This window comes from Notamacropus eugenii, chromosome 2 (assembly GCF_028372415.1).
Source record: "Notamacropus eugenii isolate mMacEug1 chromosome 2, mMacEug1.pri_v2, whole genome shotgun sequence".
Lineage (NCBI taxonomy): Eukaryota > Metazoa > Chordata > Mammalia > Diprotodontia > Macropodidae > Notamacropus > Notamacropus eugenii.
Window position 1 is genome coordinate 305,365,148 of NC_092873.1, and position 21,764 is coordinate 305,386,911.

General features: G+C 36.1%; 2 long non-coding RNA genes and 1 other non-coding gene across 5 annotated transcripts in view; 1 reads left to right on the forward strand and 2 right to left on the reverse strand.

Annotated features, from left to right (window-relative positions):
• Positions 1-5,580, forward strand: part of LOC140527700 (uncharacterized) — a 37,271-nt gene extending 31,691 nt beyond the window's left edge. The window contains exon 2 of the long non-coding RNA XR_011974899.1: positions 4,433-5,580. This is a non-coding gene — a long non-coding RNA (uncharacterized lncRNA). The remainder of the gene's footprint in view (positions 1-4,432) is intronic.
• LOC140527701 (uncharacterized) overlaps positions 1-21,764 on the reverse strand; it is a 66,247-nt gene that overhangs the window by 847 nt on the left and 43,636 nt on the right. For 2 of the 3 annotated variants that reach the window (XR_011974901.1, XR_011974900.1), the window contains exon 4: positions 7,251-8,081. This is a non-coding gene — a long non-coding RNA (uncharacterized lncRNA). Of the gene's footprint in view, positions 1-1,225; positions 1,330-7,250; positions 8,082-21,764 lie in introns of those variants that run through there. The other variant, XR_011974902.1, reaches the window with a different exon arrangement.
• On the reverse strand, positions 8,089-8,194 carry LOC140530557 (U6 spliceosomal RNA). Its single transcript, XR_011975993.1, has one exon. It is a non-coding gene; the product is annotated as a U6 spliceosomal RNA (small nuclear RNA).

The following is a 21,764-nucleotide window of genomic DNA, read 5'->3' on the forward strand; positions in this document are numbered from 1 at the left end:
TACACCAGCTTCAATAGAAATGACACATTTCTTGATAGCTCTAAGGAAGTATTCCTAAAGGAATTAGTTTCTTTTCTCTGATAATGAGATTTCAAGCTATGTAAATCTTTTGGTAATGAAGCTGTCTAAATTTAACTAGCCTGCCTCTGGTCTTTCCCTTCTCCAATTCATATTGACTTGGCAAGTTATATAGATCTGACAATCACCTGCTTAGACATGGTAAATGAACCTGCCACCTAAATGAGATTCCTGAAGCCCATATCTGACCATAACCCTCTTCTGTTCAGGAAAATCCAGTGGTTTCCAACTGCCTGTAGGACAAGTACAAATTCTTCTGCTTGGCATTTAACCTTATTTAGCATATTGCATATTCCTCATCCACAACACTGGAGTTTCCACATCAATGTTTTTGTCCCTCCTGTGTGGGAATGCACTCCCTCCTCATTTCTGCCTTGTAGAATCCCTTGGCTCAATTTCAAGGCTCAACTTAGATGCCACTGTTGAGGTCAGGGAACCATAATGTTGAGGTTTGGGATGCTCAGGACCTCAAAATACCAACATGCCAGGTCCTGCTGATTGGGTGCTTGGGGGCATGTACTTGAGCCCCAATCCTAAAATCACATTTCTCTTTAAAAATCACATTTCTCGCTAGCCTCAAAATACTATCTCAGGCAGTTTCTCCCCAGCCCAAGGACACAGCCTGCCCTAGCTACAACTGTTATCTCCCTTCCTACTATAGTAGCCAGATGCACCTATAGAACTCATTAGGCTTAGCCAGCTGCATACTAGCTTAATGGGCTGTGTACTGGGTCAGAATGACATTTACTACTCACTGACCAATCATATGTATTCTAGACTTGGACATACCTATACTCCCTTTCATTAATCTTATCTAACAAGACATTGACAAGAGAAGCCTGGTTTTTCCTGGTCAACCCTGACTGTTGGTTGACTTAGTGATGTTTCAGGCTTAAAACCACACTTCTATGTAGTATTTCCCAATGAATTTTGGGTAAAATACCCACGCAGTAGATATCAAAAGTGCATGTTCCTTTAAGAACTGGCCACTCCTTAACCACTCCCTAAACCCACCCCAAAACACCTAGTTAGCATATTTGGCACAAGTGATACTAGAGAATATCCTGTATAAACTTTCCCTGTACCCCTTTAAGGTTTCAGGTTCCCTAAGAACTCTTGTCCGCTGAAAAGGGTAATAAATCTTTACCTTGACTTCAACAATGCTTGAATCCGTGAATTCTTCTCCAGACGACCTGCCGCTGGTACCCTGGTCTTTGTGGGGGTTTCACATCCCCTTTCCAGCCCTCATCACTGCCAAATGAATTCAATTCAAGTCTTCTTTCAATCAAAGTAAAACAAAGTTTATTAAAGATTTGCTATATTGGGTTGACTCTTAAGCCTCACCATTTGTGACACTTGAAGTGAGCAAGACAGAATCTCAGCTAAACAGAATCAGAGCTGGATTAAATCTGAGCATCTTCATGGAGGTGAGATGGAACCTATATACAGGACCTGATGTGTCAGTATTTTGGGGTCCCCAGTACCCCTGAACCTCAACAATATTGTGAATTCCTTGTATGAGGTTTTTCTGTTTTGAGTTGAGGAAATGGGCAACTAGGTGGTGCCAGGTCTATAGTCAGGAAAACTCATCTTCCTGCATTCAGATCTGATCTCAGATACTTAACAGCTGTGTGACCCTGGACAAGTCAGTTAACCTCTATTTCTTCATAGAATGAGGGACAGAATGTAGCACTGACCTCCCAGGATATTTGTGAGAATCAAACCAGATAATACTTGTAAAATACTTAGCACTGCGTCTACTATGAGGTATTATATAAATGCTAGTTACTACTACTACGACTACAACTAAGATGACGATGACTACTACTTACTACTACTACTACTACTACTACTCTTAGAGAGGTGGTCATTGTGATGCCAAAGAAAAGAAAAAGGGCCACTCAAACATAATTTTAAAGGAGAACAGAAAGATTTTCAGAAGGAAGCATAGAAAAGCTGGATAGCTTTGAAAATAAAAATTTTATTTTGTACATATTTATTTTGTACGTATATAATATACATATGTATATATGTATGTGTGTATGATACATACACATATATGATGTTCATTTTTTTTAGTTGTATCTGACTTCATAATCCCATTTGGAGTTTTCTTGGTAAAGATACTAGTTTGCCATCGCCTTCTCTAGTGCGTTTATAGAGGCAGAAACTGACACAAACAGGGTTACACAGCTAGTAAGTATCTGAGGCCAGATTAGAATTCATGAATTTGAGTCTTCCTGACTCCAAGCCATCACCCTATCCACTGTACCAACTAGCTGCCACACACATACATACACACACACACACACACACACACACATTGTGTATGCTATTATATTTATTATAATTATATAATAGACATTTATTATTTCATTTGTTGTATTATTTATAATATATACATAATATATAGTACATGATGTATAACTATATGCCATATAATTATAATATATACATACATACTTTGTGTATGTGTATAAACTTTATTAGCATTCCAAGGAAGACTACTTGCCAGTTGCAGCTTCTACTTCCTAGGGGACAGATTTCCTTCTTCAGTGTTGCTTTCTCTGGTTGGTTCAGAGCACCCAGCCAATCAACAGCATCCTGTGGCATTTGAATGGATCAATGGGATATAGTCTGTCTATCAGGAAGCTGGTCTGGAAGGTCTGTAGTTGTGTGTTGGGTGTAAAAATTTGTGTAATTGTGAGTAGTTAATGGGTGCTGCATGCCTCACAGTTTGTGTATTCCATCTAAGTTGAGGGAGGTAGTTTGCATCAGGTTTTGTTACTTGGTCTACAGCTGAATGTAGGTTGTATATTTTTTTCTTCTCTACAATTCCTCCTTTTGATGTTTCCTGAGAAGTGTCCTTAAAACTGGGCCATTCCAAGTTCACGGTACCATAAGGCAATAGTTTGTGCAGCAAAATAAGGAAACTCAGTCCAGTGAAGCTTATAGTGGTGATGAAACAAAAATGTGTGAATAAGAAATCATGAACAAAATGAAAAACATTCTATTAAAGATGAAGGAATGAGTATTAATCAATCATACTGTGATAAATAAGAGAGGGCGTAAAGGAGAGAGTTTAAATAAAACTTCTTGGCAAGAATGGAGGGTCATAGTAATAATTTTAAAAAATACGTATTCAAGTTTTGGAGCTATGATTTTGAACAGTAGCAATTATTTGACAAAAGAGATAATAATCGCACCTACTTCACAGTGTTGTCCTGAGGATCCCATGAAATAACACACATTTGCGTGTGTGTGTGCATGTGCATGTGTGTGTGTATGTGTGGGTGTGGGTGTGGTGTAGGGGCAACTAGGTGGTACAGTGGATACAGTATTAATCCTGGAGTGAGGAAGATTCATCTTCCTGAGCTCAAATCTAGCTTTGGGCACTTACTATCTATGTAACCCTGGGCAAGTCATTTAACTCTCTTTGCCTCAGTTTCCTGACCTATAAAATGAACTGGAGAAGGAAATGGCAAACCATTCCAGTATCTTTGCCAAGAAAACCCCAAATGTGGTCATGAAGAGTCAGACCCAACTGAATCACAAAGTGTGTATATATATATATATATATATATATATACATATATACTTTGTTATATATTTTATATATGTAAATACATATATGTAACATATATATGTAAATGTATATTATATAAACATTTTGCAAACCATAACACTAAAAGGATCAGAATTTAAGAATAATTCAAAGGATCAAGTTGTGTCAATTGATGAAGTTAAGGCAAAGAAAATAGTGATAGTAGGATATAAAAATTTATTTCAAAATTATTATATCTGTAATTATTTTTATTTAAAGTGCATTTGTACAGATAGCAGAAAATATTTCTTATCTAAAATGTTTCCTTATACTCATATATTTAGAATCACATTTTGCATATTTTTTTTGTTGTTGCTGCTCTGTAGATACAAATAGGTCTTGTTGTTTTGGTTTGGTTTGGGGTTTTTGTTGTTTTTTTGTTTTGTTTTTTTGTTTGCTAATGAAGCCTACATCTCTCATTCTGTTCCTATACTTAGTAGTGTCTCAAGGATGTCTCCTTTTGGCTGGAAGATCAGTGTCTTCAGTCATGGTTTCTGTAACTTATTTGCCACTTGAAGAATCAGCAATAAGCTATTCATTTACCTGTTAGATGTATTTTCCACAACTAATGTTTGAATTACAGATTTTTAAAATATGTATTATCTATGTGTTTGGTGAGAACATGTGGTACATATACATAGGCCATCTCCTACTTGCTGCTTTCACTGAGAAGTCCTTTGCTATTTAGTTAAGGACATTGACCCGTCTTATTCTTCTGCTACAATAAAATCATGTCTGGCTTTTCCTTAGGGTTGTCTACTGAACATCTGAATGGAAGGTCCTCATTATAGTTCCAGATTTGAATCGCTTAGAGCACTGATCTGAAGAGCAGGACCACCAGAGGCTTCCCTGGAAATTTCCAAACCAGAATTTCTTACAGTAGCTTACATGTATTCATTACTGCTGGATATTCTCTACGATAATGATAAGTAGTCATAACTGTGCTGCACCTTGGCTTTGCAAGTGTCAAAGAAAGATTCAGGGATGTAAAGTAATTAACTGACATAGGTTACATTGTATCCCTTGTTGAATGGTAGTCTGTGAGCTCCAATGCTACATCTTTAGGTTCCATGGTAACATTGCTTCTAATATAATCTTTTCTCAAGAAAAGGATTGTTCCAGGATAACACAAGATCTAGCAGCTTCTACAGTAAGGGATCGAAGGGCATGGAATAGGATATTCCAGAAGTCAAAGGAACTAGGACTAAAACCAAGAATCACCTACCCAGCAAAACTGAGTATAATACTTCAGGGGAAAAATTGGTCTTTCAATGAAATAGAGGACTTTCAAGCATTCTTGATGAAAAGACCAGAGCTGAAAAGAAAATTTGACTTTCAAACACAAGAATGAAGAGAAGCATGAAAAGCTGAACAGCAAAGAGAAGTCATAAGGGACTTACTAAAGTTGAACTGTTTATATTCCTACATGGAAAAACAATATTTGTAACTCTTGAAACTTTTCAGTATCTGGGTACTGGGTGGGATTACAGACACACACATGCACACGCACACGCACACACACATAGAGACAGAGTGCACAGAGTGAACTGAAGAGGAGGGGATCTTATCTTAAAAAAATGAAATCAAGCAGTGAGAGAGAAATATATGAGAGGAGAAAAGGAGAAATGGAATGGGGCAAATTATCTCTCATAAAAGAGGCAAGCAAAAGACTTATTAGTGGAGGGATAAAGAGGGGAGGTGAGAGAAAAACATGAAGTTTACTCTCATCACATTCCACTAAAGGAAGGAATAAAATGCACACTCATTTTGGTATGAAAATCTATCTTACAATACAGGAAAGTGGGGGATAAGGGGATAAGCAAGGTGGGGGGGATGATGGAAGGGAGGGCATGGGGAGGAGGGAGCAATTTGAGGTCGACACTCATGGGGAGGGAAAGGATCATAAGAGAATAGAAGTAATGGGGGACAGGATAGGATGGAGGGAAATATAGTTAGTCTTATACAACACAACTATTATGGAAGTCATTTGCAAAACTACACAGATTTGGCCTATATTGAATTGCTTGCCTTCCAAAGGGAAGGGGTGGGGAGGGAGGGAGGTAAAGAAGTTGGAACTCAAAGTGTTAGGAACAACTGTCGAGTAATGTTCTTGCCATTAGGAAATAAGAAATACAGGTAAAGGGGTATAGAAAGTTATCTGGCCCTACAGGACAAAAGAGAAGATGGAGACAAGGGCAGAGAGGGATGATAGAAGAGAGGGCAGATTGGTCATAGGGGCAATTAGAATGCTTAGTGTTGGGGGGGGAGGGGATAAAAGGGGAGAAAATTTGGAACCCAAAATTTTGTTAAAATGAATGTTAAAAGTTAAATAAATAAATAAATAAAATAAAAATTAAAATAAAATAAAATTAAAAAAAAGAAAAAGAAAAGGATTGTTCAACATATTTATTTTTGGTGTCCACTGCCAACCAAAACTTCAGGCCAAATTGTCTGGCTTGTTTGACTTATATTGAATAAATTTACAGGTGGAAAAAATCATGCAACCATTCTGAGTGGGTCCGCTACAAATTTATGTTACACAATCTCAATTGAGCCCTTATTATTCTAGGCAATCCTACTATTATACTTCCCTTTACCAACTCACTGTCGCAGTCTCCACAATGGCTCTTCTAAATCTTTTCATCCCTCTTCAGACTTCCACCAATAATACCAAGTGGAACAATGAGACCAATAAACTTTTCTAATTCATCTAATGTAATGGATCACTTAGTGTTGCCTGTTACTCATTGTACATTTGTACATTTCTGAATGTTTATAAGCATTCACTAAATAAATAAGGATTCACTAAATAAAATTTGAAAACAAGAAACAGGACTTTTCTTAATGAGATGGATTATAGAATATGTAATAGTATGATAATATTTAGCTGTTGCAAATATCCTTACACTGCTTGAGAAGAAGCAGTCTGTTGTCAAGAAGAACCATATTTACATTTCCGATATCGTGGCTCTTCATCTCTTTTGTCACGAGCTTGAATCAGACAAGAACCATATTATATTGCTCACTACCTTTTAGATTTTCAGGCGCAGATGGAACTTTGCTGATGGAATCATCACTGATGATTACTGGAATTACATGAGGAATACTTTTTATCTGCCTTATGAATTGCATTTGCAACATTTACATCAGATCCATTATCTGAAAGTTCACCATTGGATTTGGGTAAGAGATTTCTTGTTAGTTCTAAAGTCTATTCATCAGAGTCTACAGGACATTTATCAGTAAGGATGCTATATGACAAGCAAAGTACAAATTCTGAAAATCTGAAAAACTAGAAGAAAAATTAGTAAAATAGTGGAAACTATATGCAAAGATACAATTTTATTTTACTTTATAAATACATTATTCACAGGTTTTATAAATGTTTGATGAAATCTTCTGATTCTCCAAGGGGAAAACAGTAACATGGGCAAACAAGTAACTCCCTCCCCCCAAAAAATGCTGGAATATTTCCTCATATTTGTAACAACGTATAAAGTGTTTAAGCAAATATCTCATTTGATGTATCTAGTCCTTCTTGATAGAACCACATGTTTTATTCCTTATGTTATTTGGAAAGTGTTTTTTATTGATAACAAAGATGTAGAAAAAAATCATGAAGTACAAATACCTAATCTTTTTTGAGTTTCAAGTATCTAAAAAATTTTATATTATTTGATGTACCTGGTCCTTCTCATTTTTAAAGTGCTATGTAAATGCTTGTTATTATTCTATTAATTCAATTAATTAATTCAATACTATTATATTAATTCAAGGTTATTATTATATTAATTCAAGGTTATTTGGAACCCAAGAGTAGCATCTTTGTGGGACCCTTAAGGTGTTCCCAGTCACAGAACCCAACATTATAACCAGTAACTTTATAAGGCACTGAAACAAGAAAGACTTAGATTTAAACTTCCAGTCTTAAATTTGACACCTAAGCATTCTTCCAAAAGGGTCCAGACACTGCAAGAAACAATGGAAAAGAAATAAAACTTCATAACAAAGAAAAGATGATTAACACAGCTAAAAATAGGCCCCAACAGAACAAGAAATCCACACTAATATCAATTTAGACAACAATTATCCTGTTCTCATCATTTTGAGTTTAGCTAAGTCATCTGCTCCTGAGAAACGTTTTGCCCTGGTAGATCTCAGTCAGATGGGTTCTATCCTAGTCTACTCTCCACAAATTGTTTGACTTGACCCACTTACAATGAGAAAAACATTTCCATGAATCAACATCTTGGGGTTTTAATGTCAGTGTCCGTTGTTAACAGTACCTGAGATGGCTAGGCATTCCTACCATGCTTCTAGGGCAGATTTGCAGAGAGGTTTCTTCTTATAGATACTCTTGCCAGGTTCCAAATTGTGCAATGACCCTCATGGTGATTTCCTAGGTAAAAAATATGGAATGCTTCATGAATTTTCCTATAATCTTACCCAGGTGCCATGCTAGCTTTCTCTGTATCATTGCAATTTTAGTATATATGCTGCCAAACAAAGCACTGAATGTGCCTTTTTTTAAAAAAGCAAGGGGTATATAAGTCTCATGTGTTCTACTTTGCTTATAGAAATATCCTTTCTTGGATGTTTGTTAAGTTCTCAGAGCCCATGACAAACATGTTAGAATTTACATAAAAACTTTTGACCTCACTTGACGAAACAATAGCAAATGACTGAAAATGTAACTTGTTTAATATGAGTAAAAGTGGTTTATCTTTAGGTAGAGTCTATGCAATGACTAAGATTTAAGAGCAGAATCAAAAAGGCATTCCATGGTCAACATCGACATAAAATCATGAATAATAGTCAGCCAAGGAGCATCAAAAATTACTGAAATATGCAGATTTATTTTGGATGTTGAGGGATTTAAGATAGCAATTTGAGATCAGGTCATTGCTAATAACAAATTATAGAGAAATTATCCTTCAGGAGCCCATATGTATTTCTTGATGCAGCTTACATTTGTAATGAAGTTGTAGAAACTGTACAACATATTGCAGGTTGTAAAAATGTAGGACCTACCAGTAACTTGTTCATCATTTGTTCTCAAAAAGGACCAATGACATTACCAGGGTGATATCTCAACTTGAATTTAAGTAAGGCAGAGCTGTGCAAAGCTGTCAACCTCACTCTCTCCTCCAGAGTCATCAAAGTCCAGTGACAAGACAAAAGTTAAGACGAATAACAATGGCCCAACATGAAGTGGATGACCTTGCCTTTTATAAATTATAGTGCTGTCGTTATTAGAGTTGTCCCAAAGACATTTTCAGTGGGTCTGCAGAAGAAGAACTTACATTCCAATTCTTTTAATACACAAAGTGGTCATTTTTATCAACCTCTTCAAGATTCCACAGAGCATGATAATAAAATAGCAGAAAAGCAACTTATTCCCAAACTGTTTTTGTCTGAACCTCCTCAAAAAAGATGAGAAGTGTGGTAACAGGAATGACAACAACAACGTCAACAGTTTTAGAAATAATACAGAAAACAATTTCCACAATAATAACCAAGTATCCAGCCTACCACCCCAAGGGAGTTATAGAAAAATTAACACTTTAAAAAAAAAAAAAAGGCTGATAGATGTTCTCAGAGTGCATAACAAACAGGTGAAAAAATTTCAGAAACACTTTCAGAACAAAGACCACTTCACAGAGCAATACTAAAGGCTGATATAACTGTTATAATGATAACAGATACACATAGTTACACCGAATGTAATTAATATTAGTCGACTAGTAGATGAATCTTATGAAAAGACTAAGATCTAATAACAGAATAAAAAAACCATCCATTGGCAACATCCACATAAACTCAACAACATGTCAACAAAGAAGCACTAAATAAATGACTAAGTAAAAAAATCTGTCTACAAAAAAAAGAAGGGGTTCATGGCAATGATATAGGATTGAGCCATTGCTACCCATCAGTCAGTCAATAAACATTTATTAAGCTCCACATATGTACCAAGCACTGTATAAATGCTGGGAATACAAAGAAAAAAGGCAGTCCCTGCTTTTAAGGAGCTCACAGTCTAAGGGGTGAGACGATATGTAAACAACTACGTACAAACAAGCTGCATACAGAATAAATCAGAAATAACAGGGAAGGCACAAGAATTAAGACTGGGAAGGGCTTCCTATAGAGGATGGGATTTTGGTAGAGACTTGAAGGAAACTAAAGAAGTCAGGAGGTAAAAATGAGAGAGTATTTCATGAATGGAGGAAAGTCAGTGTAAATGCCCAGATTTGGGAAATGAGGATGTCTTGTTTGAAGAATATCAAGGAGGCCAGTATCACTGGATCAAAAGGTATGGGAGAGGGGCACCATCCAGGGTGGTATAAGGTGTAAGAAAATTGGAAAGGTAGAAATGAGAGCAAGTCATGAAGGACTTAGCTAAACAGAGGATTTTGTATTTGATCCTGAAAGTGATAACGAGTCAGTGGAGTTTATTGAGTAGGGAAAGTCAGACTTGTGCTTTAAGAAGATCCTTTTGGGTCCCACTATACCAGATCTCAAACTGTGTTTTAAAGCAGTAACCATCAAACCAATCTGGTATTAGCTATGAAACAGAGTGGTAGATCAATGGAATAGATTTAGGTACACAACAACTACACAGTAGCAAATCACCATGGTTATCTAGTGTTTGATAAACTCAAAGATTCAAACTTTTGGGACAAGAACTCACTATGTGAGAAAAACTGCTGGGAAAACTGGAAAACAGCTTGGCAAGAACTAGGTATAGACCAACATCTCACACTGTATATGAAGATAAGATCAAAATGGTGAAACCATAAGCAAATTAGATGATACCATAAGCAAATAAGGGGATCATGGAAGAGTTTACCTGTCAAATCTATGGATAAAGGAAGAATTTGTGATCAAACAAGAGACAGAGAGCATTATCAGATATAAAATGGATCATTTTGATTATATTAAATTTTAAAGTTTTTGTACAAACAAAACAAATGTAGCCAAGATTAGAAGCAAAGCAGAAAGCTGGGCAACAATTTTTATAGCAAATGTCTCCAGTAAAGGCCTTATGTTTCAAATAGACAGAGAACTGAGTCAAATTTATAAGAAAACAAGTCTTTCCCCAACTGAAAAATAGCCAAAGGATACGAGCAGTTTTCAGATGAAGAAATAAAAGTTATCTATAGTCATATGAAAAAATACCCTAAATCATAGAAAAATGCAAAATAAGACAACCATGAGGTACCACCTCACATCTATCAGATTGGCCAATATGACAGAAAAGGATAATAATAAATGTTACAGGGGATGTGGGAAAATTGGGACTCTAACACACTGTTGGTGGAGTTGTGAACTGATCCAACCATTCTGGTGAGCAATTTGGAACTATGCCCAAAGGGCTCCAAAACTGCATACTCTTTGCCCCAGCAACACTACTAGTAGGTCTGTATCCCAAAGACTTTTTTTATAAAGGAGAAAAAAACCTATTTGTACAAAAATGTTTATAACAGCTCTTTTGTGGTGGTAAAGAATTGGAAATTGAAGGAAAATTCATCAGTTGGGGAATGGCTGAACAAGTTGTAGTATATGATTGTAATGGAATACTGTAGTACTACAAGAAATGATGAGCAGACATTTCAGAAAAACCTGAAAAGACTTACATGAATTGATGCAAGGTAAAGTGAATAGAACTAGAAGAACATTATACACAGTGATAGCAATATTGTACTATGCTAAACTGTGAATGACTTAGTTATTTTCAGCAATACAACTATCCAAGACAATTCCAAAGGACTCGTGATGAAGAATACTATCCACCACCAGAGAAATAACTGATGGAGTCTGAATACAGATCAAAATATACTATTTTTCAATTTTTTTTTGTGGATTTTTTCTTGGTCTGTATTTCCTTTTACAACATGACTAATATGGAAGTATGTTTTGCATGATTGCACATGTATAACCTATATGAAATTGCTTGCTGTCTCAGGGAGGGCATAAGGGAGGGAGGGAGAGAATTTGGAACTCAAAAATTTTTTTAATTGTTTTTATACAGTTGGGAAAAATAAAATTTTATTTTTTTAAAAAGAATACTTTGATGATTGAGTAAAGGATAGACTGAAGTGGGAAAAGACTTGTGGCAAGGCGATCAACCAGTGGACCATTTCAAATAGTCCAGGCGTGAAGTGATGTGAGCCTGTTCCAGGGTTGTGGCAATATCAAAGGAGAGTAAAGGGGTATAAATAAGGATTGTTATGAAGTTAAAAATCAATAGGCCTTGGTAACATTACATATGGGGGATGAGAGAGACAGAGAGAGAGAGAGACAGTTGATGGTGCCTCTAGGAATAATAGGGAAGTTTGCAGGAGGGGAGAGTTCAGGGGGAAAAGATAATGGGTCAGTTTGGGGACATGTTGAGTTTGATGTCTTTGGGACATCTATTTTAACCTGTTCAATGGGTAGTTGGAGATTAGAATCTGTAGGCCAGCAGACAGACTAGAGCTGGGTAAGTAGATCTGAGAATAATCAGCATAGAGATAATTGAATCCATAGGAGCCAATGAGATCTCCAAGTGAAATAATGCAGAGAAAAAAGAACAAAGAAACCTGTTGGGCATCCCCAGTTAGTTGGAGTAATCTGGGTGAGATCTAACAAAGAAGACTGAGAAATTAATCAAATAGGTAGGAAGAAAAACAGTAGAGAGTAATGTCATGAAAACCACAATTTATGGAATGTTTCTGCTTAAGACTAGACCTGTAAAATGATACAAAAAGAAAAAAACTGCAACATATGACTGCAAGTGAAAAAAGTTTGCACTTACTACATATCTAGAAAGATGTGACTGAGTAGTCAGTTTTATGTATAAGAAGCCTGCTGATCTTCATAAACTAATCTTCATAAATCTTTATAAACTGTCATACTACAAATTAAAATACCTCAAAATATCCTAAGAATTCAACAAATAAACCACTAAAACTAGAGTATCATTACAGATAAAACTTTCCCACAATTGCCTGTACATAGCATTGACCTACAAAAATGTTAAGACTGTTTTAAATCGATACTGCCACACCAAACATTTAAAAACTCCAAACTACATGAAACTCAAAGATCTTAATATATAATAATCTAGTGAAAGAAATCAAAACCATATGGAAACAGTATCCATCAACTCTATTCTCCTTGTCAACTACAAGCGTTGTCCCAAAGATGCTTTTAGTGAGTTGACAGAAGATGAGCTTTCAGCCCAACACTTTTTAAAAATTACATATATCAATTATTTTCCCTACTTATTGAATAGTTTGCTGAACATTAAATATAAAATAAAAATGCTAATACAATGACTTGTCCTTGGACTATTTCTATCTGAACTTCATCAAACAGAATGAGAATTTATCATCATTATTATTATTAATCAGCTATTATTAATTGATACACATCAGCTATTATTATCAATAATAATATCTGATGTTACATAATGATTAAAGGTTCGTAGAATGCTTCACATTCATTATCTCCCTTGAACCTAATTTCGAAGCAATTGCAATTTTAATTCTTATTCATACAGTTTCTAAGCATACAATTGTGTTTTCTGTTAAGGTATGATCTACCTACAGGGAGTCAAACATCACAATTATCCTAATAGGAGTACATATCTTACTTTAAATGAGTCCACATTTTAATCTAGTTTTAGGAGAAAAATCACCTTTAGATTTGCAATCACAAATGGTATTATTCAAAATTTTAATTTTCCCAAGGACCATTAACTGCCAACACCTCAAATTGTAGAGCACACTCCTTTCAGCTGAGTTCCAAAAATTTGTGGAAATTGTAAGCATGATGATATTATAACTATATATCCCTTATATAAAGATTGAACACATCTTTCTAATAGTCTTTCAAGGACAGAATTTTAGTATGCTATACTCAACCATAGCAGCAGCCTATATTGTAGAGGCAGCTAGGAGGCTCAGTGGATAGAGTACCAGGCCTGAAGACAGGAAGACTTATCCTTCTGAGTTCAAATCTGGCCTCAAATACGTACTAGCTGCGTGACTCTGGACAAGTCACTTAACTCTGCTTGCCTCATTTTCCTCATCTATAAAATGAGCTGGGAAAGTAAATAGCAAACCACTCCAGTGTCTTTGTCATGAAAACCTCAAATGGGATCATGAATAGTTGGACACACTGAAAAATGATTGAACAACAACAAAAATGTAAATTACAAGGGCTATTAATTTACAGGTAAGAGCAGCTTTAGACTAGTTTTAAACCACCCTGACTTAACTCAAGACTAAGGAGTCACACAATTCCTAGTGTCCTATGGACACCCAGAATTCTCAGTCCTAATATCTAGTCTGGGACCAGGGGTGACTTGACTATGTTCCACCCAAACTATTAGGATACTAACGAGGTTCTTTCTGTGCCAAATAATCCTATATAGGTCACTCCCACCTGCATCAATCCTAAAATTACAGAGACTTGGCATCCATGGTTCAGGTGAGCCTTTTGTTTCTCAGCTTGACTGTCAGGGAATCCCACTTCTGACACCATATTGTTGGTCAAGAACAAACCCAAATCTGAAAAAATTTAGAAAGACATCCAAGTCACCTGGGGAGAGCCAAAATAGGTAGCCTACTCCCCCAGAGCCTCTCTGTGTTTTACATTATATCAAGTTCAAACAAAAGAACAAAGAAACAACAGCTGATTGACCAGCATAGAAGCAGTTTCCAGAATAGGTTGTTGAAACAACATGGGTTGTTTAAAATGTATAAGGGAAGTAACTCCTTACACTCTTTGCAGCAATCTCCAGATCCCCTGGAAGGTTTCTGGGGTGAACATGACTCTAGGTTAAGCAACAAATCTAATCTCTAAGCCACATAGGGTTAGGTTCAAATAATTCAATAAAATTTTACCACAGAGCTTATTCTTATAAAGTTGAATCAGTTTACTATATGTACAACAGAAATAAGACTTTTATCATAGAATCTTGCTGCAATTTTTCTCATTTACCTGCTTCTCTTACAATTTTAGTTCAATAAATTTTCTTTGTGCAAAAACTTCTAATCAAATTCATCCATTTTAATTCCTGTGAAACTCTCTGTCTCTTGTTTGATCATGAATTCTTCCCTTCTCCATAGATCTGACAGGTATTTTTTCCTTATTCCTTTAATTTTTTACATCACCTTTTATGTCAAAAATCATGTACCCATTTTCCCAAATAGAAATTAGTAACTCCATAAGATAACAAAGAGTATTTTTTCAAAACTCAAAAAAGTGGAAAATAGAAGGTATCTCATGGCAAAAGCAATTGTTTCAGGGGGAGTGGAGTAAACTCAAGGAGAAATAATTAAAAAATCATTGGACTATCTAAAAGGCATGACCAAAACCAAAACAAACCCAGACATCATATTTCAAGAAATTGTGAAAGAAAACTGCCCAGATTCCTTAGAATCAAGGGATAAAGTGAAAGCAGAAAGAATCAACCAGTCACCTCCTGAAAGAAACCCCCAAATGAAAACTCCCTTGAATATTATAGCCAAAATACAGAGCTTCTATTTCAAAGTAAAACACTGCAAGGAGCCAGAGGAAAGGAATTCAGTGACCAAAAAGTCATAGTCAGGATCACACATGATTTAGTAGCTACCACCATAAAGGAGCAGAGAGCTTGGAATATTAGATTCTCAAAGGTCAAGGATAATAGGCTTACAACCAAGACTAATATGCCCAGAAAAACTGAGTATAGGCCTACATGGAGGAAATGGTGTTTTAATGAAACAGAAGCAGATAACTGCTAAGCATTCCTGATGAAAAAATTCAAGTTGAATAGAAACTTTGAAGTTGAAGCAAGAAAAACATAAAAAGGTAAATATAAGCAAATAATCAAAAAGAACTAAATAAGGATATAGTATTTACATTCAAATATGGTAATAGAAGTGTCCCCTCAGAACCCTAAAATCATTAGAAGACATAGGATTCTAGAAAGATATAGGGTTTGGGGGGTGATTGTTTTTTAATGCTTTGATGTTTAAAAAAATGGAAGGAAAGGGTGTGAGAAAGTGATAAATTGGTGAGAGTGATAGGGGAGTGGAAAGGTAGGGGAAATGAGAGTGATGCAAGACAATTATGAAAAACAAGTCAACAGCTTGCTAAAGGAGATCCAAAAATATCAATGAACTCTTAATTGTCTATTCTAAAGTCCTTTTCTCAATCCACAACCCAGCTTTCCTTCTCTGTAGCCTTAAAAAAATAGACTAATCCAAATGGCAAAATATTTCCAAAAAGCTAATAAGGAGAAGAATGCCTTAAAAAGCAGGATTGGCCAAATGGAAAGGAAGGTCCAAAAGCTCATTGAAGAAAATAATTCCTTCAAAATTAGAATGGAGCAAATGGAAGCTAATGGCTTTATGAGAAATTAAGAAATTATAAAACAGAACCAAATGAATGAATAAATAGAAGACAATGTGAAGTATCCCATTGGAAAAACAACTGACCTGGAAAATGGATCCAGGAGAGATAATTTAAAAATTATTGAACTACATGAAAGCCATGATCAAAAAAAGAGCCTAGACATTATCTTTCAAGAAATTATCAAGGAAAACTGCTCTGATATTCTAGAACCAGAAGATAAAATGGAAATGGAAAGAATCCATCAATCGCCTCTTAAAAGAGATCCCAAAAGGAAAACTAGGAATACTGTAGCCAAATTATAGACTTTTCAGGACAAGGAGAAAATATTACAAGCAGCCAGAAAGAAACAATTCAAATATTGTGGAAATACAATCAGGATAACACAAGATCTAGCAGCTTCTACATTAAGGGATTGAAGGGCTTAGAATATGATATTCCAAAGTGCAGAGGAGCTAGGATTAAAACCAAGAATCACCTACCCAGCAAAACTGAGTATCACACTCTGGGGGAAAAATTGAAATTTCAGTGACATAGAGGACTTTCAAGTATTCTTGCTGAAAAGACCACAGCTGAATAGAAAATTTGACTTTCAGATACAAGAATCAAGAGAAGCATCAAAAGGTAAACAGGAAGAGAAATCATAAGGGACTTATTACAGTTGAATTGTTTACATTCCTACATGAAAAGCTGATAGTTGTAACTCATGAGACCTTGCTTAGTATTAGGGTAGTTGAAGGGAATATAGATTAGATAGATAGCTAGATAGCTAGATAGATAGCTAGATAGCTAGATAGATAGATAGATAGATAGATAGATAGATAGATAGATAGATAGATAGATGGCACAGGGTGAGTTGAACACAAAGGGATGATATGTAAAAAAAATAAAATTAAGGGGTGAGAGAGGAATATATTGGGAGAAGGAGAAAGGAAGAGATAGAATGGGGTAAACTATCTCACATAAAAAGAGGCATGAAAAAGGTTTCACCATGGAGGGGAAGAGGGGGGAGGTGAAAGGGAATAAGTGAACCTTACTCTCATCAAATTTGACTTAAGGAGGGAATAACATACACACTCAATTTCTACAGAAAAGTAAGGGGAAAGGAGATAAGGGGAGTAGGATAAGGGGAGGGAGATTATAGATGGGAGGGGAAATTAGGGGAGGGGGTAGTCAGAAGCAAACACTTGTGAAAAGGGAGAGGGTAAAAGGAGAAAAGAGAATAATTGGGGGTGGCATAGGATGGAGGGAAATATAGTCTATTACCACATGACTATTATGGAATGTTTTGAATAACTATACATGTATAACCTATATTGAATTGCTTGCCTTCTCAATAAGGGTGGGTGGGGAGGGAAGAAGGAAGAGAATTTTTAACTCAAAGTTTTAAAAACAAATGTTAAAAAATTATTTTTATATGCAACTACAAAATAAGATGTATAGGCAATGGGGTATAGAAACCTCTATTGCCCCACAAGATATTAAGGGAAAGGGGATAAGGGGAGTGTGATAAAATGGAGGGTAGACTAGGGGAAGAGGTATACCGAATGTATGCCATATCAGGGTGGGGGGAGGGAGAGATGGGGAGAAAATGTGGAACTCAAAATCTTGTGGAAATAAATGTTGAAAACTGAAAATTAATTAATAAAGAAAAAAGAAGAAAACCCCAAATAAGGTCACAAAGAATCAGACATGATTGAAAAATAACATAGGTAACTGGGTTGAGGGGTAGAGTGGAAGTCTTCACAGCAGATCTCTTTGATAAAGGTCTCATTTCTAAGATACCCAGAGAATCTAATGGCCTTTTCTCAGTCTTCATCCTTCTGTAGCTTTTGACACTGTCAGTCCTGCTATTCTCCTAGATAATCTCTTTTCTCTAGGTTTTTGTGCTGTGCTCTTTCCTGGTTTTCTTTGTACCTATGTGACCACTCCTTCTAGGACTCCTTTTTCCAGATCTTTATCTGGGTCAGTCTTATTGTGGGTGTCCCCCCAAGGCTCTGTCCTGGGACCTCTTCTCTTCACTAGCTAAACTATATAACTTAGTGATCACATCATTTTTACCTTGATTCAATTATCATCTTTTTGCAGATGACTCTCAGATTTACCTATCCAACAGCAACTTCTCTCTCAACCTCTAGTCTCACATCACCAACTGCCTATTGGATATCTTGAACTAGATGTCCTGTAGAAATCTTGAACTCAACATGTTCAAAACTAAATTAATTACCTACTTTACTACCCATCCCAACCAACTCCTTTCTTCCTAAATTCTTTATTTTTGTCAAGGCTACCATTATCCTTGCAGTCATTCAGGCTGACAACCTACATATATTTTTTGACTTCTCACTCTCACTCTCCATATCCAATCAGTTGTCAGCTCCTTTTATTTCTGCCTTCATAACATCTCTCATATATGCTCCCTTTTCTTCTCTGACACTGCTACTACCCAAACGTAGAGTTTTCAAGTCTCTTGATCTTCTTAAAGTCAAAGTCTGACTATGTTATCCCTCCCCTATCTAATAAACTCCAGCAGCTTCCTATCATCTTCAGGATCACGTAAAATCCTGTTCAGCTTTTAAAGACCTTCATAATCTAGCTCCCCTCTGCCTTCAAAATCTTACATTTTACTCCCTTCCACATACTCTAAGATCCAGTGAAACTGGCCTGCTTGTTGTCCTTGCAAATGACATCCCATCTGCCAGCTCTGAGTATTTTCATTGGTGTATCCCCAAGCCTGGAATTCTGTCCCTTCTCATCCCAGTCTCCTGGATCTCCTAACTTTCTTAAAATCTCATCTAAAGTCCTACCTTTTTGCAAGAAGTCTTTTCTTGTCCTACTTCATGCTAGTGCCACCTCTAAATTGTATATACATTGTTTGTACTCAGTTTTGGTTTGTTAGGGGCTTGAGGATTGTTGTTGCTGTTTTGTTATGTTATCTCCCCATCACATGTGCAGGAGCTGTTTTTTGTATTTTTTTGTATCTCCATGCTTAACATAGCATGTGCTAAATAAATGCTTGTTTGACCAACTGAGTGATTCAAAAAATTAAAAATAAGAGCCATTCACCAACTGATAAATGATCAAATGATATGAATAGGTGTTATTGGCAGGAAGAAATCCAAACTTTCTACAGCCATATGAAAATGCTCCAGATCACTAATAATTAAAGAAACTTAAATTAAAATAACTCTGAGATTATACCTTGTGCCCATAAGACTGGCAAAGTTGGCAAAAAAAGAAAATGACAAATGCTGGAGGGGCTATGGCAAAAGAGGCACATCAATACATCATTGGTAGAACTGTGAATTGGTACAGCCAGATTGGAAACTATTTAGAAATGAAGCCCTTTGGCCCAAAAATGCCACTTCTGGACCTTTACCCCCAAAATTTTAAAAAGAAGAAAATATCCTATATCTAACAAAATATTGAGAGCAGCTCTTTTTGTAGTAGTAAAGAGTTGGAAACTAAGAGGTATCCATCTGTCAGGGAATGGCTGAACTGAAATGATAGTAATATTAATCTAATGTTTTCCTATTATGTTGTAAGAAATAATGAAAAGGTGGTGTCAGGGAAAGCTCATAAGATTTGAATTTGCTGATGCAGAGGGAAGTGATTAGAACCAGCAGACCAATTTGTATTCTAACATCAATATTGTAAAAATTAACGATTTTGAAAGAACTCTGATCAACATAGTGATCAACCATGATTCTAGAGGACTGAAGATGAAGAATGTTATCCACCTCTTGAAAAAGAAGTGATGAACAAAAAAATGCAGAACATTTTTGGATACAGCCAATGTTGGAATTTGATTTGCTTGACTAAGCAAATCAAATATTTTGTAAAAGGAAAGTTTTGGGGTTTTTTTCCCAATGAAATAATGGTGGGAGGGAGGGGAAATACTTAATAAATGAAAATTATAATAAATTTTATTTTTATTTATAACAAATTTATAATAAATAATTAATTTTAAGTTTAATTAATTACATATATAAATAAATATGTTTGCATATAATTAAATAAATAAATGTTAAATAATTAATAAATAAATTTATAATAAAATTTAGTTTAAAATGTGTTTGGAGGTGTCAGAAGAGGGAGGACATCTAAAAATTCACAACCAGTAAGTCACTTGAGAAAGAAGTTGAGAAAGGCCTAATATCTAGCATCAGGGGTTTGTTTGAACTGGCTTGTAAGAACCAATTGTTACATGCTCAATTACATACTTACACTTTGGGAATTGGCAAAAGGAACAAATCATGGCTCAATCTATTGTTTTGTTGATTCCTTAAACTTGATAAAGTGATAGAGAACATGTGAATAGCACAAGTTAAAAGTGTGTCACATGTACATTTTGTTGCCCTAAGAGCAAGTTGTTAAATATTTGCCAATACCCTCCTACCTAACACTGAGAAAAACAAAGCGTGGCATGATGTCCAAGTTTATTGTCTTAAAGTAGAAGGGATAGAGTCCTTCTATGGAACATACAAGTCTGAAACATACCAGATGATGGACTGATAGTGGTCTCCACACCAAGTAGTTAAGAAGTAGCCAAAGTAGTCCCACAGAGTTACCAGAGCCCTACAAAAACAGTGTTATCTCAACTACCTGATGCCCGTAGGGGACTAGTTGAATTACCAATCGGAAAGGAGGAAGGAGTGTAAGACAGCCAAGGAATGAAACCAGCTGGGGTTGGACAGTTGCCCCAGAGGAAGAACCACATCAAAAGATTCTGGACCAAAATCCTGATGGAGAGAAAATCAATTAGAAAATGAAGAAGACTGCCAAAGCTGCATGTAGGGGATAGCCATTTAGTTAGAGAAAAGGAACTTAACTCAGAAGCAATCTCAATGACTTGCTTTTTGTTCAACATGCAGGAAATGCCATGTCTCATCTCTCTTTGTATAAGTTGCCTTCAGTGTCTAAAATGTTCTTACTCCTTACCTCCAGTTCTTGGAACCCTCCCTTCCTTCAAGGCTCATCTCAAGCCTACTTTCTTCAAGGGATCTTTCCCTATTACCTTGGGTTTTGGTGTCACCATGAATTCATCATATATTTATTGTGTATATAGCCTGTACTTATTTACCTCTGAATATAAACTCTTTGAGTTTATTTATATTCTCAGCATCTAGCTGGCACGTAGGGAGTGACTATTTGATTGACAGTTTGGACAATACCCACCTCTGAACCAGTAGAAGTTCAGCCTCCCATAGTATGCAATGGATACAGCTGTCTATTGGTTGTGTTGCGCACTTCATGTCACTCTTCCAGAAATTCTTCTCAGCTCCCAGTAGATGGTGCCAAGCAGCCAAGAGGCAAGCCAAAAGTTGGTTATCTTAGCTTCTCTAACAGAATTTCAGTTGTATTACCCCATCTTTTGCTACCTTACTCAAATGAGTCTATACCCTAATCCTTCCTCCAGGTGATGTTTTCTCTCAGGGGTGGAAGAATGTTCCCAGAGATGCTTTGGCTGTTCTAGGGACTGGGATTTCCCCTAACCCCTGCATCCAACTCTAACATAATGCCCATGAGAACTCGACTTTGTATTTTTCCTGTGTGACACAGATCTGCTAAGTATTTACTTCAAGGGTATAAACCCAGTCAGGTCTCAGGCCCATTATTCTTTCCCACCTATTGTTTGTTTCCTTCCAGCTCTATTGCTACAGCCTCCAGACATCTTTCTTCTTGCATCTTGCTC